Source organism: Vidua macroura, chromosome 1 (assembly GCF_024509145.1).
Source record: "Vidua macroura isolate BioBank_ID:100142 chromosome 1, ASM2450914v1, whole genome shotgun sequence".
NCBI classification, from domain to species: Eukaryota; Metazoa; Chordata; class Aves; order Passeriformes; family Viduidae; genus Vidua; species Vidua macroura.
This window is the reverse complement of record NC_071571.1, coordinates 34,058,410-34,074,994: the sequence shown is the minus strand read 5'-3', so window position 1 is coordinate 34,074,994 and position 16,585 is coordinate 34,058,410. Positions and strand designations below refer to the sequence as shown.

Genomic DNA, 16,585 nt, shown 5'->3' with positions numbered 1-16,585 from the left:
ATGCTCTCTGCTTACATTTGGCTTTTTGTTCCCCCTCCTATAACAAGTTTTCTCTTCTTCTTAAGACCTGCATCCTCTAATGGTTGCAGAAAGTTCACTTTAAAAATTTGCTCCAGTTTTTATTTAACAATAGCGTCTCCCAGGAGACTTTGTTTAGTAGGGCTTAAATGGTCTTGTTAGAGTTCACAGGCAGGATTTAGCAAAAGAAATGGCTTCCATCAGGAATAAAGGCTCCTTAGGGTGATAGGGACATAGAGCAAAGTAACACTAGCACACAGCTTATTTTGGAAAGATGTTAGCAGTCTGCAAATACTAAAATATCTCTTTATTTAAGGAACAGTCAATTAAGTCACAAAAACTTATGTTGCTTTTATTTTTAAATGTCAATTTTAAACCCACAAAACTAATGAAGTCTAGTTATGGATAAAAATGGGGCTGGCATTGCATCCTTAACATACGTTGTTAATTTTTTGAATGTTTTCATACATCTGTGTGGCTCACAGATGAAATTTCCACTCCTAACTTCCCGGCTTTTGAGTGTAAGTCAGAGCATTGACATTCCTTTGAAAGCTATGATAGCTCTTCATACTGAAAAGCTTTAAAAGAGATCTAGTGATAGTAACTTTTTGGGAATTAATTAGTAAAATAACCTGTTCCAAATTTTAGTTAGAAAAGTCATCCATAGTGATGATCTCACTAAAAAAAAAAAAAAAGCTACTTCTGCATTTAAGAAATGCCAAAAATCATCTGAAACCACTGTTTTGTGTTTGTTTATTATTTTCCTTTATATTTATTACTTTTTTTTTTTTTTTAACTATCCCAGGCCTGAAATAGTAAATTTCAGCCTGGAGTGAATTTTTTGCCTTCCTATAAATCCTGAAGCAAGAGTTTAATACCACCAACTGGCTTTTTAATAGTTCAACCCTAAGTCTTGTGCCCTCCCACCCTCCTCTGCCCAAAAAAAGAAAAAAAAAAAGAAAAGCTGGAGTACCTGAAAACCTCATACTTAGCATTTCATTTTGCTCTGAAGAAGCTGGCTCTCAGACATCCTTTCCTGTTTATTTTTTATTTTATATAGATTACAAGTTAAAACATTTATGCAGTTTTAATAGACCTATTTACTGCCTGATCATCTGGGGCAGTGGATGGCAGCCAGTTCTGGCACAAAGTGTTGAGGATGCTGTGGTTGCCTGGAACAGCTGTGGCCATTTCTTAGCCCTTCCACTTGGGAAGGAGATGAAAGAGTGCAGTTTTCATGGGTGGTCATAGGCTGACCCCATGAGAGAATTGGCAAGTCCCATTTTGATTTACAGCTGTCATTTGAGTAGGTGACTAACTATGGGTTTGTCTTATTAATTAGAATAAATTCCTTTCTGGGGAGTCATATTTGTTCAGTCATTTTTGATTGATTGCATTTGAAAGTTTTTACCTTTCATAAATATGTCAGACTTCCTTGAAATTTCCACCAGTCCACTCTCAGTAGCTATTAATGTGACCCTGTTTTCTACCCACAGAAAATACTTACCTTTTCAATTTTCAACGTTTTTTTTTTCCTTTCTGGCAAAACTTGAAAGTAATAAATCATTTCAATCTGGAGTAAAAAATGCATTGTAGGATTTGCCTTAACCTTTAAGAAGTCTTAACATCTAAACAGTGATATTTTAATCAAATATGCCTAAAAATTCAGTAAAGTAATGTTATGAGACTTGAAAAAAATATTACTGCGGCTATCAAATGATTACTGTTGATGTAGAAATTACTACATTTACCATCTGAGGATACTATCTGAATGATGCTTGGGTAGATTTAAAATAAACAAATTGTTTTGTAGATATATAGAGCATATACTAAAAGTGAAATCAGGATTGCTTTGTAGCTTTATCAGTAGTCCTAAAGCTGCACTATTTTAGTCAGAAGACACTATGTGAAATGGGCCCATTTTTGTCTAATAAATCATACTAGTGGTGAAACATGACCTGATACAATATGTCATTCTGTAACAGAAAGTGAAATTCAATTAATTTTCAATCGAAAGAAAAAAAATCAGTCTTCGCCTAGTGTCTTGTTTTCAGAGCCTAGTGTAGTTATATACCTAGAGTGATTGTATTCTTAAATGTTTGCAATTATTTTAAATATATTTGTGTTTGATTCAGGTTTAGGTAACTAAATTAAAGAGAATCATATCTCATTTACATCATTAGGGAATATCTTCTAAGACTGAATATTTTCTAAAAGGTACATATCAATTTTTACTTAATAGATCCTAAAAACTCAGACTATTAGTATCTTCTCTGATTCAGATGGATTTTGTTTAGGATTCAAATGCTACTACTGGCAAAACAGCGACCAAAAAATTACAGCTTCCTTTTGTGTTAACAAGTGTTCATGCTGCTGATGAAATAATGTAGAGCATCATTGTTCCCTCTATGGGTGACCGATTTACAGGGGAGGAAAGTCTGCATATTACAACAAAGGAGCTCCTTTCTCTACCTACCAAAGGCAGTTGGGACTCAGAAATTGATCTGTAAGGATCCACCTTTCTTCTGGTCCATTAAGGAGCTGTCTGTTGTGTTAGCTTTGATTTTGGGAAGCAAAACACTGTGTGGCAGTTAGGGATGAGATACCATTCCTGTAATTCTGCTGTATAGCATTTGCCTTCATGGATAACTCATGAAGGAATCCCACGGGCCTCCTCTTGAATCTGTTCCCTTTTCTTTTCCAAGAATGCAAAAGCTGAAAGAAAACCACCCATTGTTTGCTGGTAATAGCAACCAAAACCACAATAGTAACCAGCCTTTGGAATTGGGCATTGAAATAGAGTAACAGGCATATGCTGGAAACTAATATGGTTTAGATTCTAAATGTGTGTTTAATTTTTTTTTTTTTTACTTTAAGTTGTTGAAAAAATGCGTTGTTGTAATGTAAAAGCTCATTCCTCTTCATAGGTATCAAAGCAGCTAACATTTCAGTAGAGTTTCCATATGTCAGGCTTTCAACAATGAAGTAATCGTATGGCACAGACAGCTGTTGCACAGAGTGCTGGAACAGCACACTAAACAGAATCCAGCAAGAAAAAGAGATCTGCTCAGCTAAACTACTTTGTGAGTTTAGAGTGAACAGCAGAAATGTAAAATTACAGGCCTGTTCCCCCCCCCACAATTTAATTGAAGACTTACAGGAGGAGGAGTTAGGTGCTCAAAACTTTTTTGTGTTGATGGATATCCTATTAATATGTAGCTGAATTAAGGTGAATTTGTTGCAGAACTGCTATTTATAGCAGAATCTGTTTGGCTTCTGTCAGCAGGTGGCATTTCTGAGCTCCACGTTAGGTTGAATCAGAGACTATGAACCATTCAATCTGCTACTCAGTTGATAATCTGCAACAGCTTTCTCTTTGGGCAATGAAGATTTACTTAATATTGCTACAGTTAGAGAGATACTGCTTTTTTGTGGCGAGCTTATTTTTTTAAGCAAAGCGCACTGCAAAATATTCCTTGATTAGATCTTAAGGGAGCTTGAAATTAGACTTAGAAGGACAAACGAGTGGGAACAAGTACACACTGATGGCGTTTTGAAAATCATGCTACAAATTCAGGTCACATGCACTTCAAGTACATAATTAATGTTTAGCACCTAATACTAAGGAAGTAAATGCTGCCTGACTTGGAGCACGTAACATGTGCTTTGTCAGACTGGAATGGAGTATGCGCCACTTGCAGAGTTGCAAGCTCAAGAATTTATGTAGTCATGAAAACCCAGCTTTAGCCATTCACTTCAAAAATTCTTCACCTATGTTAGTATACTGTAAATGCATAAATGTAATTATTACATTTCATGTTAAAGTAGCCTAGTATCATGCAGATGTAATTGAAAAAAATAGTGAAAAGTAGAAATATTAAATCAAATCCCAGGGCTGTTGTATTAAATTGTTGAGAAGTGGGCTGAGAGTGTTACATTTTTGTGTGCTTGACTTACAGGGTGTCCCGCATAGTAAAGCACGAATCAACCAAGCTCTGTTGCAGCTTGAAAAAACAGACTTTCAGATGTCTGAGGAACCATCTCATTACTTGTTCTGAACTTTCTACTTGTTCAATTGCCTGTTCAGAGACTGAAGAACTTTTATGCTATGTTTTTATTAAAAATTAAATATATGGACTTACTCTTGGTTAAACACTATGGGCAAATAAGTAGGGCAAACTTCACAAAATGAAGACCAAATTCAGTTCTCCAGCATAATGAATGTTTGAATATATTTGATATTTCAGACCTGCAAGGTATGAAAAAATCTATGTTAAAATATCTTGTGGAAACTGAGTTGTGGTCCCTGACAGCATTTCCTTCTGAGGTGCTTCACTATTGCCAGGTTTTCACATTTCTGTGTAGATGACGGAAGAGAACTTTCTATATTGGAGCCAAAATGGTTCCATCTAATTGCAGGTTTGGGGCCATATATTAATCCTGCACAGTAACTAATATTGTACATATAATTGCCCAGTATTTAGCAGTCTGAGGCACCTATTCCAACAGAGCCTTATGGGTGTCCTTGTAAAAAATAATGGAAAAAAAAATGAATGACATTGTGCAAAACAGTTGATCAGTGTATGACTTAATTATAGTATATGTGTGTGCTTAGATATGGTATGAGATTTTAACATGAGCTTTTGGCTGAGGTCATGACTAAGCATGAATAATAAGAGAAATCTGTAGTAGTTTCCAGTTTCTACCTTAAGGAATAGAGCTGTAATAGAAGGTTTCTAATAACAATGAAAAATAGTAAGTAAAAGTGCAATTATTTCCTATAGGGGTTTTCTTAGAACAGATGGGATTTGTTCCCACAGCTGAAATATGTTTTTTCAGAGCTAGATGTCACATTTCAATTTTAGGGAGCTGGGCTGTAAACTTGTACATATTTAGCTCTTTCTTCAGTAATCCAAAGTGAAAAAATGTTCAATTGTTCATCACTGTGCTCAGCGAAGTGCCGTAGAAACTGATTTCTTTTTTCTTTCCTAGCAGTCACCAGCTGTCAGGTGACTGTCTGGCTTCCTTAGAGACACAAGACTGTGTATTAACCTGGTTACTCAGTGACTAAACCAAACCAAAAGAATTACATTCCCAGAGCATACTGAGGCTTAGGCTTGGAGATCTGCAGAGCAGAGATAATTCCATATTGTAGCGCAGCAACAGTGTTGTCTCGTCTTGCACTAACTTGTAGCTCCAAATCAAACAGCTTGAAATTATCCTGAAGAGCAAGATATTAACTTGGTCAAACCTGCACATTTTTTGACCTCTGGCTGTGAATTACCTGGGTACCTGCTCTGCAGTTTGGCTGAACCCTAACAGGAGGAAGGATGGGATCAGCCCACTTTGATGGCTGTATCTCTTACAAGGGAGGCCCTGTTGTCTTTTTTTTTAATCTCCCAGGCAAAACCGGAGTCGTAAGGACTCGCAAACCCCATCCCTGTTTGCCTTACAGAAGTGATCTGGTTTGTTTTACAGGGTGTTTGGGACCCCTCAAGTCCACCTCTTTCAGTGCATGTGGACCAGGTGAATGAGGAGTGTTGGTTAAGGCTCCATGACTACAGTTCTTTCATAGGCCTGTAGCTTTGGGGTGCAGATCCTGGAGGATTTCTGCAGGGCTGTGCAAGACAAGCTGACATGACCCATAAGTGTCACAATTTTTCAGAGGTTTGGTATTTCCACTGATCCAAGCCTGGAAACTTGTGAAGATGGAGCAAAATTAAGGAGATTCTACTGGATCTAATCTTTTCTATAATTTGTATAGAGACATGTGCTATGGTATCCTCCCTTGCTTAGTCCTTTGTTTAACTCCATCTTAAACTAACTTATAACTTAAGTACAAAAAGGCCTATACATTCACAGAATGATATTATTTTAAAATGTTGCTTCTAACCATTTAAATTGCTTTTAGAGTTAAAAGGACATTTTTAAGTGTATATAAAGTAGGACTAATATGAAAATATCAGATGGGGGAAAATGGGGCTTTGCTGTGAGGGGAAATACATGTTGACTTTTTTAAATCATTGTTTCTCTCAGCTTTTTGCTGCATTTTCTGTTTTTCTTCATTTTCCTGCTTTATGGGTGCATTTTCATTAAATTTCTGATTTGCTCTTTAACTTGGCAGTAAAAATGTGTTGAGCCCAGTTTGCTATAAAAATATGTTCTGGGAAGATTAGTTCAGTTGTCAGATTTTGTGCTTTCTAGTAGAATTCTGAATCTGACCAGAAGAAAAGGCACACAAAAATTTAACACTGCCTTTTATTTCATCTCATTCACTACAGGTAGCTTTACATGTAATCTCCTGCGTGTTGTACTTCGTCTTCCCAGCCCCTTCAGAGCATTCTTGTTTGATACAGACATAAATTGCACCAGCAATTGTAAAGCTACTGTGCTGTAGAATTGTATTTTAATTGCACATACCTGTAATTAATTGTATGGGAATTTTCACAGTAGTCTCCCCAAGGAACAATTTAATTGAAAAGTAACCGAGTTGTCTAGACTACAGCAACTCATAAAATCATCACTAGTTTTGGGGTTTGAGCTACAAAGCAGCAATAGAAGCATGGCTTGTAGATTTAAAGTACTTCCAAGCACAGGAACTATTTTATAATCCCCATCGTAGTAGTCTACCCTGGCAAACCATTTTTAACAGTGTCAAGAACAAAAAATGTACAATAAGCTTAAAAGTAAAGATTACCTCTGTATTAATTTGTGATAGGATAGGGATTTTTGTGTACAAGCACACCCATCACACACAGACCTATCGTCCTCTAAATGTGTAAAAATATGCATTTTGTAGATAGCTCATTGTGTCTGCCTTTCACAGCTTGTGGCATAACTGGTTTAACATAGGAATAGTGTGACACTCAAAAAGTTACTTCAGCAGTTCTGTGTAACAATGATGGCATTCATATTTGTGTGTTTATACTGCAAGGGCCAATTGGTGGAAGGATTTTTATTTATTTATTTATTTACTATTTAGTAAGTAATCTGCTAATTATCTTGAAAATCCTACCTGAAAACACAAATGTTTTTCTCCAAGTTAGAAACAGTAGTGGCCACATAGAGCTTTTAGGTGTTTATTTAAATTTAGGTGTGTGTATATATATATATATATATGCACATATATACTTTCACATATACATATATATATAGTACACTGCCACATTAAATGGGATTTATCTGTACCACTGTAGTGCCCCGAGGACTGAAAAAAGTACTCTATGTCCACTGGTGCTGCACGTCTGCACACTGACAGCAGTGTTATGGCTTAGCAGAAAAAAAGCCAGACTTACTTAGGCGGCACTTCAGTGTGCTGAAGATGATGAAACTTAAGCAAATGTTTGAGTTTTCCTTGCATTATGGCCAAAGCAAATCAGAAGTAATAAAAAGCAAGGGCTAACATACCACTTCACACTCAGTGACTTATAACCCAGAGAGGTTTACTTCACAGGGGAAATGGTGTATCATGAGTTGATGCTAGCCAGTACATGATTCTCAAAAGTATGTGACATTTTAGGAAAAACAGGGTTCTCTGTAGCTTTTGTGTATTTCAAAGTGAACTAAAAACCGTGAAACATTTACTGACCCCTAAAACCACAAGATCCTCTTGTCTTTTTAGCGCTTGTGGCCTGGCAGGTGGAAGACACCACCCTAATTCTTGCTGAAGATGAAGGCTGGTGCTTTGTCCTTGCTAGCATAGTCTCCCTCTTGAAAGGTTTTTCCATATATGGTCAGACAGTGCCGTTCACAATTTTTGAGCACGAATGCTTCTAATGACAAGGGATGCAAGAAGCCAAGGAGCAATGGAAAACAGCAATTTGAAAACTACTCTGGTTTCAGCCCAGTGATACGTCACCTGAAACAACTCACAACTGCTAACATACATTTTGTAGACCTGATTGAAGCAATGACAGCCTCAAAGAAGGGTTTGTGACAGACACTTTCTTTTATCAGAATCTTTGTCATTAAAAATGAGAGAGGAGACATGATTCCCCACCAAATGTGTTCTTATGCTTGGGTTAATTTCTTTCTGAGAAACACAAAGGAGGATTAATAAAAAACACAACAGATCTTTCCTGTACTTTTTTTGTGTCATTAAAATGACAAAAGCCTTCATTCCTGCTCTGTAGTCGACAGCCTTTTTAGGCCTTACTGGTAATTCTGAGTCTTAGGGCTAGCTCTCAAATCAGGCTGATGGTGTTTCCTCAATCTAGATGGTCAGAGCTTCAAAAGCAGGCAGAGAGAAGTGGTCAGTGTATATTCATGCAGATTAAATCCTCCCAGCCCTCCAGTGCATTGAAGTGTAGAATCTGCCATTGCCTCCCTTGTTGCTGGTCAGGGGTTTGTAGCCCTCTTGGGCCTCATAAACATGAAATTTCCTCAACGCAAAGTTGCTGAAAAAGCACTGAGTTGTCTTGCACCTCTACAGCTCCTCCACACCCTATTCCTCCGTGCTGCACCGGGGCTGACATGCATGCTGCAACCCATTCACACAGGAGCACCTTGGAAATCCCTGCCCAGCCAGATCCTGCTGAAATCAGCAGCACTCCTTGTGTGGTGCAGGCTGTACCTGCACAGTGATAGCAATGCCTCGGGGAGGGGGAGCCTGGTGGGAGCTCAGTGCATCCCTGCAGGATTTGCACGCTGCGGGAGGCAGGGCACGGCAGTTGGGGTGCGGAGGGACCGTGTGCATTAGCAGTTTTATGGCCTGCACTGTAAGTGGCTGGATAGCTTTTGTACAGCTGTAAAGCATGTATAAAACATGTCTCAAATGTATTTTCATAGCTTCATAAAGTGTAGTTCATTTATGTAGGTACTTTTTATTGTAATCCTTTATCTTCAACATGGAACTGTTTCCTGGTACCATTTCTATTTTTTTCTTCTCTTTCTTTATAAAATGGGGTAAAGAAGAGAAAAGAAAAACTGCACTTTTGTTACATGAATCAGGAGAGTCCTCAAGTATACTAATAGTGCCCTGTACTTGTATTTTTGTATTTCTAACCTCGGAATGCAGGCCTAGCAACTAAAAAGCCAAAATAACATTAATTATGACTGTTCTTCGCTGTGGTTTTTGGAGTATAAGTTTGGAACAGATGTTTGAGGGGAGAGGAGGGAGGGGAGGAAGGATGGATTGTTTCTTTTTCTCAGCCCCAACTGGTTTTAATTCTTTTTTGAACATTTTGAGAATATCTTTAAACATTTGCCAGAGTTCAATTAACATCCTGTGACTAAAGGTGGAAAATGTCCTACTTTGTTTTTCTTCAAACATATACCTGCTCTTGCTTCTCATGCCAAAGCCAGAAAAAGAAAGGATTCCAGCTGGCATAGGTTTTATTACTGTTACATTACTTTGCAGGTTAAGCCTCAAATTGGGAGGGGTCTGCTGGATTGATTTATTTATTTACTTTTTTTATTTTCATGATTTTTAAAAAGTGCCATGTAAAACACTGCCATTTAATTACAGGAAGGTTATGTTCTTTTTTGGTGAGTGTTTAACAGCTTATTCTTGTTTACATGAAGTTGTAGAAATCTAGTTTTTAAATATGTTTAAAGTAGAGATTGTGTTCTTGGGTTTATCATGTTTTTCCTATACTGTGTATAAACACAAGATTGTACATTATTGAAAGCCCTTTTTTGTGGAAAACAGGATTGGGGGAAAAAGTTTATATAAGAATGCAAAATAACTTCCCTAGACTATTGGCGCAGTGTGACCATAAAACCTCAACAGCACATTGTGCAGTGACATTATAACAATTTGCTTTAGCACCTCTGCAGCGTTCTCAGAAAGCCTTGCTCTACAAAACACATGCCGTGGTATCAGTTGACTGTTTTTTTCCAGAATCTGTTCTTTACATGCATGTTTTTGTGATTAGTTGCTGTTCCACAAGTAATTGGAAGTAGTGGATTTTTTTTTAATTTATTTATCTTATTACATGTATGTTTTGTTTGCATTTATACATTCAATAACTTGTAACATATCTGCTTATATAGGTGTGCAAGCGGATTTATAAGCTTTGGATTAGGATTTACAGTGCTTTAGTTTTAAAGACTGTTCTTTGCTATACCAGTATCAAGATACAGATATATCAAGAAAGAAAATGGCACACAGTTGCTCCTAAGGCCAGATAGAATCCAGCTGCTCCACCAGCCCCAGTATTGGCTCTGGAGGACTTTTTTTTTTTAACCTGAGTATATGTTAGTTCTGTTTCTCTAGTAGCCCAAAATGGAAAGCAGATCTCATGTGTAAATAGTTCTCCATTTTGCTGACAGTGAAAAATAATATATAGCACTAATGTCACTAATAGCACTTTAAATATAAAACTTTATGTTTATTTTGTATCTTTATCATTTTAGCTTAACCTTCAGCATTTTAGGGTGATTTCCCATATAGCCAAAATCATTATATACCAAAATGCAATGTATTCAGATGTATGTTTTACCTGTAGGGGTGTTTGCATGCTTTCCAAAGTGAATCCAAACCTTGTAATGGGATATATTTTCAGTCACTTAAAATTCATCACGAGCTTACACTGAGAGCACTGAAATGAAAACTGCAGTTGGTGTGAAATGTTGGAATTGACCTATCTACCATGTCATTTAAAACATCAGGGTGCTGGATGTTTAGCTATGTGTGGGTTCATCCTGTTTGAAGTACCAACCTCCAAAATAACTGTGGGAAGGATCTTTCAGACTGTCTCTGTGACTGTGCAAGTTACAGTTGCCATTTGACTGGGAGAGGGAAGAGGATGTCCAGAAACACCTACCCTTAACCTTAGATGCTTAAATGTTCCCTCCTTTGGTATAGCAGTGGAGGTCTGAAAGTGTGGTCTGAAAGCTACTCTTCAAATGATGCAAACAGTCACCAAAAAGTTTTTGTGAGGGGGTTTTTGCCTAACTTATTTTCTTTAGTGCTTTCAAGTGCCTTGTGCCTAAAAATAATGATAAAAAAACATACTGTTCTTTGTATTTGAATCCATGTTCACATCATTACATGAGGTACATTTTTTAAATTCTCTTGGTGCTTATTCATTAGCTGAGCCTTGCTTCAGCCAGAGACAATAGAAGATTAGTTCTTCTGGGCAGTAATACATCCTAACAGCTCATTATTTAGTGCTTGATACTTGATCTGAGCTAGGAGAGGACTGGAAAAGAGAAAAGGAAGGGTGGTTTCTCCAGAAGACATTGTTCTGGCCAAATCCTGCTCTGACTGGTGTCATGGGAAGAGGAGGATGCTGGCAGCAGCAGCCACAGCCCGCAGAGCCTGCGGGACGCGCTGTGCAGGGCTGGCAGCGGCCAGCAGGACAGCCCTGAGCCCCCACCCCACCTGGCACAGGGCCAAGGTAGTGGTAAGTCCTAATTGTTATTTTCATGGCTCTGTTGTGATCATGAAGAGGGATGGAGGCCCCTGTCAGCCCTGGCAAGTGCCTATTTGACAAACCATAACCATTTCAATCAGCTCCCACCAGTGACAGCAAAGTTCCGAGCATGCAGTTGGCTTTGAGAACAGAATTGCCTCTCCTCGCCCAGAAATGAGGATCAGGAATGTTTACTGGGAGAAGGGCAAAAACTCAACTGCATACGCTCATACCCACGTGCTGGAGAAAGGCTCTGGCCTTCCCTGAGGCTTCCCTTGTGCTTGTTGTATTTAGGTGCTTAATCCAAACACTGGAATGGCACTTGCTATCTAAAATGCCAGTGTCTGTAGCACTGCACAGTCCTCTGTTAAGCCTCTCTGGGTTTTCTTCAATTGTGTCTACGTCATCTTTGTGGACATGAATGGTAAAAGTATTTTTGAAAACGTAAGAAATTAATCTCAGTGGACTTCTTACAAAGGCTGAAAACTGCTTTCTGTCCTCTGAGTCTCCTCTCTCCGTCCACCAAAACAAGCAAGCAAGCAAAGACCCTGGCTTAGTGTGTCTGGATGGTTCAGTGTCTGACATTTGTTGTTGGAGTTTGCAGAGCCAGTGCACTGTGCCACCCATACCAGCTCTCAGCTGAGAGAGTCCTGCTACAGTTTCTCTACTAAAGACTTGCATGGCTACTGTTACTTCACTGTTTTGTATTTCATTGCCCCGAGCATTTATTTCCTGTTCTTTATATGAAGGAAGAATATTTCATTTTTAATGACTTGATATGTCTTTAGATCAGCAATGAGTATCAGCTGTAGGAATATTGTCCCTGCTATGTGCATCCATGGGCACAGAGGGAAGAAGTCTGACAAATCCATAAATGTGCTTTAGTGTTAACCCAAAATTCACATAATATTAACAATTCACTTTTTTAATCAAGCAAACTGTTGCAGTATATGGGAAAGCAAAGTTCTCAACATAAGAAGTGCTCTCATAAAACTGTTTCTATGAAATACAAACTGCAAGTCTCACACGGGACAAAGTGTGAAGCTGAATTTTTATGAGAAATCCTTGGAATTACCATGAACTTTCGGTGACACTAACAATGTTGGTTCCCACTGCAGTAAGCTATTTGCTCAGAGTTATTCATTGTATACTTAAATGTATGCTTTCTGGTCACAAAAATAATTGGCAAGGATGTTTTGGGTTTGCTTTTTTTCATGGGAGGAGAAAGGAAGAACTCATAATGTTCTTGATCAGAGGTCAAGATAGATCCTACTCATTAAAATGGCACACACAGCTTGTGCTGGTTTAAATCAGCTTTGTCTTTTTTATATTTAAAGGCACAGCAGAGAAGTCTAGATTTGAAAAGCTATGTAGTGACAAATGCTGTGCACCTGCTCAAACCAAGATTCATTTAAAGTTCAGGGGAAGATCCTCTGTAAATCTCACGATACAATGAATTCACTCATGCAAAAGGTAGAATCTATCTTAGCTACAGTGGTGTGAATTCAGAATAAACCCCAGAAATATAAAAGATAAGGCCCCATATTTTCAGCCGTGTAGCTGGGATGTTACCTGTTCCAGAATGTCAAATGAATTAGCTCTCTGCAAACCATTTCTGAGCTCTTTAAATTACTGATTTCATCTAGTGGAAAACAAAAAAAGTAGTAGATGGGCATTGAAGAGGTGAGATCTTTTCTGTAGGATTAAGCGACATTCTGACTGATTTTGATGGGGAAACTGACTGGCAGCAGAGGTGTAGACCAAGTCTTTAGGGTCAGTTTTGCTTTTTGTTAAACTACAAAGGCTTCTTACCCTGCAGGCAGTAATCATAATCCCTTTTCATGCATGTCTTTACTTTTGGCTGTGATATAGGCAGCTTCCTTATATGTGATGGGTTGTTTAAATGCAGTGTGAAAATTACAAGAGAAGTAACTTGCTGGAACTCTTTGTGACCCAGTATATTTTGTGGCTTCTCATAACAGGTAATTTTATGTGCTATCTGGTTCCAACATGGCATACTATGTGAGTTGTACCTAGTGGAATCCACCTCCCCTTTGAGGAGCAGTGGCATTGTCTCATCATGGAAAATTGCAGGGGAAAAGAAGGCTGAGCTAGCATTCTTTCCTTGCCTTTGTTTTGTTTCATTTTTTGATCTGCTGGGGGCAGCACAGATGAAGTGTCTTTTGGCAGGGTCACTAGAATGAGGAGTGGGAAAATGGCCCTGTGGGCCAGGACTGAGGGAATATTGCATGCAAGGGCGGGTGCAATATTAAGAAGATGTTACTGAATTATTTGGATAATAAAGCACTGGTTTAGGTTAGGCCAAAGTAGAACTGTGTAGGGTCTCTGAATGAAAGCCAGATGATGAAACTGGATATTATGTTAAAGAGCAATGAGCTAGCAAGAAGCCTCAGAAAAAGCATTGCCAGAGTTGGGAGGGTTTTTTGGTTTGTTTTTTTTTTTTTTTTTTGCTATGGTAGAACTAGTATTTAGTTATGGTAATAATATTGTATATTTGTACAATGCCTCTCTGAAAGCATGTGCTCCTCTATCAGCCAGATGTTTAGATGCTTTGTCTTAGAGAACTGTGTGTTGTTGAGTTTTGGGGGAGGTTTTTCTTGCTATTCAGACTTCTGAAGCCTAGTTCTGATACTTTTCAGTGGGAGGAACATTCAGTCTGCTTTCCAAGCATGAGGAGGAAGGGTAAAGCCATTGGCCCACGTGCTACAGGAATGGCTCAGCTCAGTGCCCTAAGGGCAGCGTGCCCCAGCAGAGCATCCTGTTTTCCATGAGCGTGGCAGCATCCAAGCAGAGCTCAGTGAGGCAGCTCTCTGGGACCTCTCTGAAGAGTTACTGCAAACACTGCCCAAGTCATGCTATTGTTACACCCTGGAGCAGGCCATAGGTTAGATGCAAAGGCGCTTAATTTCTTTTTTTTTTTTCCCCCTTTAAAAAAAGTAAATATTTACAGATGCAATTGCGAAACACCAACCAAGTTTAAAAAAAAAAAAAAAAAAAGCAAGCAATTAACTAACTCTATCTTGATCAAAGTGAGCTGCTGTGCACTTCCCCTCGGCGCACTGCTGGTCCCTGGGAACGCTGCCCAAGAGCCGGGGCAGCGCCGGCTCGGGTTGCAGTTTGTACACCTGACATGGAGCCCAGCGCCTCCTGCTCCGCCTGGGAACGGCCTCGCAAAGCCACCGCGCTCAGCCCTGCGCCACTTAATTAAAATACCTCATCCAGGGGCTGTTTATAATGGCAGCGCCAACCTGTGCGTTGTGCTTTTTGTTTTTCCTCTTGTTTTATTTCCCCCCTCTCTGATGTGTTGCACGCAGTCAGAGAGGCACCACATGGGTTGCTGCTCTTAGACACTGACAACTGAGGAAATTAAATTCTGAGGCAGAATCGGTTAAAAGTATGACTAAATCAGTGTTGTTTTTCTATCACAACTGAAACAACGTAATTATTTTAAGGTTGAATTTTTATTGCTGATGAATTTTTTTCAAGGCAGTAAATTTTTTTGCATTTTCCTTGTACCAAGATCCTTTTAAATACATTTTGGGATTTCTAATTTTTATTTTTTTAAGAGAGTAGAAGCGGTTGAGTTCAGTGGGACACTGTTAGATAAAAGCAGTGACAGACTGCAGTTCCAGCTTCATATGAAGTCATATGGCACCATTAGTATTACTGTTTTGTTCAAGAAGAAATACATATTTATATGGTCATTCATATGAAAAAGCTCATTGTATTTGTAAAATCTGTAGCAACATCTGAATTTAGAAATTTAAGATAATGGAGCATTTGGTTATCCTGGTTAAAGAACTGCTTGGTGTGCACTAGAGCAAATCTTTCATTTTTGTTTGGGTAAGCCAGTGAAAAGAAAACCATAAGGATGGTGTGATCTCACGCATACTTACACACACAGTTTGGACTCTTCTGTCTCTCTCTTTCACTGAGTCTACCTTTGACTGTAATACAGGCAAACATTTTTACAGAATTACATCTTACTGTACAAAATTACTAGAAAAATTAAAAGGGGTACCCCTTAATCCTTTTAGGAAAACGTAAGGAAATGCAAAATAGTACTGACTCTAGCTTCTCCCTACTGTTCTGTGTATCTCTTATTTTATATATTGTATTGCATATAAAGTTTTAAAGAGCCCTGATTGTTGCTTTATGAATGCATACTCCTTATCATCACTAAAAGGAGTGGTGTCCCTAAGAGATGTTGTACCATTTTAAATGAGGTTTTCTTCAGGAGGACAAAATCCTGTCTGGGTGGAAATCACCCACTCTTAAGGGGGCACACAAGGGGGGTAATTATAAAGACAGAAATTGTTGGTATCAGTGTTTAGAATTGTATGTTTTGTCATCCTAGGAGTGCATATGTGTGTTTACAATAGGGTTTTCTGTTTCATTTGCTTTAAAAAAACCCCACTGAGCTAAAAGGTTTGAAAGGAACAGCTTGAGGAATTTTTTCCATCAAGATACAATCAAGGGCAGGAAATCGTAGAAGCAGAGTTGTGGTTTTGCCTCCATTTTTTTATTAGTTAATTAAACTATAACAACTCTTAACTTCATTTTAGGTTAACTGTTCCTAGAGTTCAGAAATATTTTAAGAGGTCAATAATGCTTTCTTTGGCTCTCGCTCATTCCGAGTGGGATGAGGAGCCGCGCTCAGCAGGGCAGAGTTTTCCAGATGTGCTGCAGGGCCTGTGCGTGCGCTCATGTTGACGGCTGTCGCTGGTGGGAAACCATCCCTCTTTCCTCATCTGCGCACCAGCCCGGACAGATGGGAGCCACGGGATAGAAACGTGGACAGCCTGACATCTGTCCTGACCAAAGCTCAGGAGCCCTGGGTGCTGCTGGCAGCTACCAGTTGCCACGTGTTGTTACTCAGTGCTGAGTCTGACTGGGAATGCTGGGGAAGGGGGAGTCCAAAGAGGCAGTAAGCATGGAGTTTCAGCAGAAGCAGAAACACCCATAAAAACCCATTGTACTTGGCAGTATGGGTTTTCCCTGTGAATTCAAAATGTTTTAAAGTGCAATGAGGCATCTGTCTGCATTTTCTCCTCGGCGGCTAGAGCTGCTCAGAGCTGTGCACTGAAGGGGCACATGAGGGAAGAGCCATGCAAGTGTCACAAAACTGTCTTTAATAGCGGGAGCTATTCCAGCACTTGGAGCCAAATTGTCTTTCAGCAGAAAGGATA

At 38.9% G+C, this 16,585-nt stretch overlaps 1 protein-coding gene across 1 annotated transcript in view; it reads left to right on the top strand.

Moving 5' to 3' along the window:
• The window catches only part of JAZF1 (JAZF zinc finger 1), a 188,371-nt gene that overhangs the window by 161,936 nt on the left and 9,850 nt on the right, over nucleotides 1-16,585 (top strand). The window lies entirely within an intron of this gene.